Source organism: Balaenoptera musculus, chromosome 21, assembly GCF_009873245.2.
Source record: "Balaenoptera musculus isolate JJ_BM4_2016_0621 chromosome 21, mBalMus1.pri.v3, whole genome shotgun sequence".
Taxonomy (NCBI): domain Eukaryota; kingdom Metazoa; phylum Chordata; class Mammalia; order Artiodactyla; family Balaenopteridae; genus Balaenoptera; species Balaenoptera musculus.
Genome location: NC_045805.1, coordinates 30,128,767 through 30,134,903, shown reverse-complemented (window position 1 = coordinate 30,134,903; position 6,137 = coordinate 30,128,767).

The following is a 6,137-nucleotide window of genomic DNA, read 5'->3' as shown; positions in this document are numbered from 1 at the left end:
TGACACTGTCTACCTGGAGATGGCATCAGCTCCCGCAGGTTAGGGTCTCAGTCCTACAAGACTGTCCCTCCTCCCTCACTTCAGAAGCCAATAGCAAGTCCACGTTGTCACCCGTGCCTCTGACCAACTGGGTAGAGATCAGAGGTTCCCACGCCCCGCACCCGACTCGGGTTCCATTGATTTGCCAGAGCAGCTGACGGAGCTCAGAGAAATAGTTTACTTCCAGATGGAAGGGATGCATAGGGCAAGGTGTGGGGAGAGGGTGCAGCGCTTCCGTGCTGTCTCACAGCACCCCACTCTCTCCACATCTCCACGTGCACACCAGCAAGGAAGCTCTCTGAACCCGCTCCTTCTGGGTTTTTGATGGAGACTTCATTACATAGGCATGATTGATTAATCACTGACCACTGGTGATTGAGTTCAGCCTCCAGCCCCTCTCCCCTCTCAGGTCACGGGTGGGACCGAAAGTTCCAACCTTCTAATCATGTGATTGGCTCCCCCGGTGACCTGTGCCCGGCATCTTTAGATTTCACAAAGTCACCTCGTTAACTTACCAGTAGACACTTGTATTAACTCTCATCACAGGAAATTCCAAGGGTCTTAGGAGCTCTGCCTTAGGACTGGGACGAAGATTATTTATTTATTTATGCCGCACAGCGTGGATTGAGGGACACCCTCACTTCACTGCCCTCGGCAGTGAAGGCACTAAGTCCTAACCACTGGACCACCAGGGAACTCCCCATATTTATTTAAATCACAGCATGCAAACAAGATGCATCCCTCCTCCTCCCGTTCTTCCGGGAGCTTGTGATAGAGCCTGTTTAGAATGCATGGGTTAGGCCCTAGGGAGTTTCTCTGGGGAGTCCCCATGGAGAGCTTTCTGTGGGCAGGGAAAGAGTGAGGGTAAATTTTCCCTTGCTCTGGTCTTATCAAGTCCTAACCAGGCTGTGGTAGGTGGTTGTTCTGTTGGAATTGCAGGGGATGAACTGTAGTGAGGAGCTGGGTGTAAAGGAAGCTGTGTGGTACAGGAACCCCCAACCATCTGGGGAAGGTCAAGAGGACAGCAGTTATCTGAGGAGACTCAAAGTAGGGGACACCTGAGAGTGAGCTTGCCTCATTCAGGTGTAGGAAGAGACGAAATCTTTTTTTGGCACGGCTTGTAGGATTTTAGTTCCCCGACCAGGGATCGAACCGGGGCCACAGCAGTGAAAGTGCAGAATCCTAACCACCGGACCACCAGGGAATTCCCTTTTTTTAATCCTTTTTTTTTTGGCCCACACGGCTTGCGGGATCTCAGTTCCCAGACAAGGGATCGAACCCATGCCCCCTGCAGTAGAAGTGCGGAGTCCTAACCCCTGGACCGCCAGGGAAGTCCCAAGAGACAAAATCTTGACCTCCTTTCTTTCCCCTCCTGGACAAAAGGAAGGTTCTGAGTGAACCATCAACTTTCACGCAGTTACTCCAGGATTTAAGTGTTCACAATGCAGGCCCAAGAGCCAGGGTCCTCTGCTATCCCCTCCACACTGAACCCAAATACCCCTCTGGTCACACACACGGTGTGTGGCACCCATATGTGAGTGTCACACACGCAGGCCAGCTGTCTCACGGGTCAGGATCAACAGCTCTCCCTCCTGTTTCCGATGGCCCATCCTCAACCCTGCAGGAACGTGAAGGAAGCTGTAAGTCCGGAGCAAGGAAGAAGAAGCTGGAGTCCCCAGGAGGCACAGAGGAGCCTGAAGGTTCTGTTTGGAGGTGCTAAATAGGACATTCTGGCAACGGAGGGACTATCCACTCACTGTTGAGTGGTATTTCCAATAAAATTTTTTTTTTGGCTGCATCACACGGTTTGCCGGGATCTTACCTCCCCGACCTGGGATCGAACCCGTGCCCCCTGCAGTGGAAGTGTGGAGTCTTAACCACTGAACCACCAAGGAAGTCCCCAGTTAAATCGTGACTACAGCGAAGAATGGTGCTGCCATCATGTCCTCTGCGGTTGGAGCGCTTCCATACCTAGGGCTGAACAGGTGGAGGGGATGAACCACAGGACACACACTCTACAAAGTGCCCGCACACAAAGATCTCTTTTGCCCCTGGGCAGCGGGATGGCCCCTTGCCCGGAAAAGGCCAATCTAGGCTGCCATATACGCAGGTTCGGAGAGAGAAAGTCATACTACCCTCTCCCCAGATCAGACCAGGTCCACTGGCATAACTGGTCAGTGAATTGAGTAAAGGCGTAGCAAGTTCATCAGGTTGCAGGGTTTTGGGTGTCAACGCCCCTCTTGTCAGACATCAGAGCTTTCTAGCTTGCTGTAGAGGTCCCTCGTCTGTTAGAGGCTCAGCTTGGGAGCCAGGAGACACAGATCTGGGTGGGCTTCCGGTGATTCTTGGAGGGCTCAGAAGCAGAAACTGTCCCAGGAGTTGGGGGATTGCCTGAGTGACAAGTACACTTATACCCAGGATTCCAATGCAAATCGGAACCTCTCCTACAGAGGCTCGGAAGCTTTTAACACTTCCAAGTCCTGCCTGTCCTTTTGGAGGGCAGTCTTGCTTCTCCCAGGTTGGGGTGGAGGGACTAGGAGAAGTTTGAACCCAAGCACCACCCTTCGCTTTTCTTCACCTAAGGGAATGAATGGAATGGAGTCACTTTGAGAGGGATGCTCCCTTCCTTGTTTTAACGGAGTCTTCCAGCAGGAGGCAGCACTGAGTTGAATATCGTAACTGGAAACTAAAAACCTTCATTCCTCTTCAGAACAAAATGACAGCTCAAAGTCTTCCTTTTAAAACTGTCTCCCTGTGCTCTGGCCTCTGAACAGTTGGGGGGAGGAGGGATGCACCTCTACTTTGGTCATGGGACCTCCTCTCTGCCACTCTCCCTGCAGGACACATTCAAGTCATACTCTTCAGAATGTGTGCATTCAAGAAAACCTTTTTTTTTTTTTTTTTTTTTAAATTTCGGCTGCACCGGGTCTTAGTTGCGGCAGGCACACTTCTTAGTTGCGGCATGCGTGTGGGATCTAGTTCCCTGACCAGGGATCCAACCCGGGCCCCCTGCACTGGGAGCGTGGAGTCTTGCCCACTGGACCACCAGGGAAGTCCCAAGAAAACCTAATCTTTAAGAGCCACACTTTTCTCCAATTAATCTGCAGTTTCCTTACCTTCTCACACTCCTTTAACCGGCTGCAGAGAGGAGAGAGGCTTTGTTCTAGTTAATTCCAGAAACTGAGGCGTCTCTTGCCTGTCGCTGGGGTGCTGGCTCTTCCACACGGGATTCATTGTCCTGAAGCAAGGGGCGCGTGTCCTCTAAGGGGGTCAGGGAGGCCTGGACGCGCTAAGTCCTGAAGCTTATTTTGAGGAGGCCAGGTTTGTGATTTCAGCAATGAAAGCCGGATGCACAAAGCAAGAATCACACTTGCCTCAATTGCTAAAGGCATGTTGCCTCGCGAGGTCGGCTCTGGAAAGCAGGGCTTTGCTTTGCTCTCCAGTGCCTAAAACGGTGCCTGCACATAGGCACATGGTAGGCACTCGATAAATAACCTTTGCACAAATGAGAAAATGCTACCAATCTCCTAAAGCCCAGACCTCAGTTCCAACCAATATGGTACAAAGGGCATGGGTTTTGGGCTTCCCTGGTGGCGCAGTGGTTAAGAATCTGCCTGCCAATGCAGGGGACACGGGTTCGAGCCCTGGTCTGGGAAGATCCCACATGCCATGGAGCAACTAAGCCCGTGCACCACAACTACTGAGCCTGCGCTCTAAAGCCAGTGAGCCACAACTACTGAGCCCTCATGCCACAACTACTGAAGCCCATGCACCTAGAGCCCGTGCTCTGCAACAAGAGAAGCCACCGCAATGAGAAGCCCGTGCACCGCAACGAAGAGTAGCCCCCGCTCGCCGCAACTAGAGAAAGCCCACACACAGCAAGGAAGACCCAATGCAGCCAAAACATAAATAAATAAATTTATTTTTTTTAAAAAAACCGAAAACATGGGTTTTGGAGCTGGACAGAGTTGGAATCCTAATTCTGACACACACTAGCCATGGACATGTGTGAAATGGAAATAAAAACACCCACCTTATGTTATTGGGACCATAAATAAGATTGTAGTAAATCTCCAGACATAGAGAAGGCATTCAACCAGTTTTTCCCCTCAATAATCTAATCCTGTGCTACCTCAGTTTACCTGGTGCTACCCAACACACTTCAGCCTCACATGACATCCTTACACACACCATGTCCATCCCAGACACACCCACGCTCACTGGGTCCCCTCTACGGCCTCCATGTCCTCTGCACTCTTCACCTGCTCCTGTCCCACTGGCCTGTCACTCTCACTCATTGGCACTTAATCGTGCCTCCTGGGATTATTTCATACTTTCTCAGGTGTTTGTCTTGAAATTCTCTTGTATTGCCTCAAGGCCTGGCATCATGCTGCATGTGCATGAGGTTTAGCAAAGGCTCGTTAAATCAGAACGAGGGTGGACTTAGCTGGAAAAGACCCCATGCTGGATCTGTCGATGAAGCCCGCCCTTCCTGAAGTACTGGTTTCAGACCATGGGACCTCGTGCTTGGCCCTGTGTCCTTGGGCCTTTTTTTGAGTCCTTTAGCGGTGACCATCACACTAGAGGGTACCAGTAGAAAGACGGCCTACGATGGAACCTCAGTCTGGCTACCTGGGAGTTGGAGGGATGCCCACAGCTGTGCCAACAGCAGTGGAGATTGGAAAAATCATTTGATCAGGCCCCTACGCTCTGCTTATGCTTGCTGGGAACATTCCCCAAGGTTCTGTTTTGGCCTTCTCACTGCTTACTCTGTGCCACCCCTAAACTGGCATTCCTTTCTGGGTCACTCAGACCATGATTTCCTCCACCTCACCAAGTGGTCAGAGGCTATACCTCTTCCCATCTGCACTACCCTGGGGTAGCCTCTTCATTCACGTTCGGAAAACCCAACAGCTTTGACATTCCTCCAGCTAACATGCTCTCCTGGCCCCTGTACCTCAGGCCATCCATGATCCAGGAAGGCCCCCCCCACATTAAAACCCTACCTGTCGGGCTTCCCTGGTGGCTCAGTTGTTAAGAATCCGCCAGCCAATGCAGGGGACACGGGTTCGAGCCCTGGTCCGGGAAGATACCACATGCCGCGGAGCAACTAAGGCTGTGCGCCACAGCTACTGAGCCTGCGCTCTAGAGCCCGCGAGCCACAACTACTGAGCCCACGCGCCACAACTTCTGAAGCCTGTGCACCTACAGCCCGTGCTCCGCAACAAGAGAAGCCACCGCAATGAGAAGCCCGTGCACCACAACGAAGAGTAGCTCCCGCTCGCTGCAACTAGAGAAAGCCCACGCGCAGCAACGAAGAGCCAACGCAGCCAAAGATAAAATAAATAAAATTTAAAAAATAAATTTATTTTTAAAAAAAACCCCTACCTGTCCGACAAAATCCCTTCTTCTCCGTGAAGGTTCTCCGATTCCCTTAACCCATGGCATCGACACAGCCTCCGCGCATTGGACAATCATGTAAATGTTGCTTTATGACATTTCCTGGTGTCCTTTTACCACTCACAGTACCCCTCACCTCTGGATCAGGTTGTAAGCTCCTTGGGAAACACACAGTGTAGCTTAATAGTTGTATTTTCCTGGTTCATAGCATGCGGCATCTGCCCCACAGTTGGCACTGGGTCCCCCGACTGCAAAAACAGAGCTTTGGGTGATGCCCGAGGGTGGGCAGGCCCAACTATGGAGATTTCCTTGAATACCTCAGTGGATGTTGAATTTCCTAGATTATCTCAGTGGATGTTAAATCGGACCACGGGGGCCTTACCTCCCCAACAAGATTTTAACTTCCTCGAGGACAAGGACTGTTTCACAGACCTTTGCCACTCCACGGCACCCAGCCAGGATGACGCTCAAGAAATACCTGGGTTTTCTGGAAGAGATACTTTTGTCCTGTGGGAAAGGCTCACAACTTGTGAAGAATTTTCTTATTGTCAGAGAGGCCAACTTTTATACCCTGTCCCTTGGATCCTGAGAGGTAGGACCAAGAAGGGGAATGGACTTGTGATCATGTAGACTCGTGAGCAAGGCCTCTGGTTGGATGTCAGAAGGGGAGAAAGGGAGACGCTTCTAGGGGAAAGCTG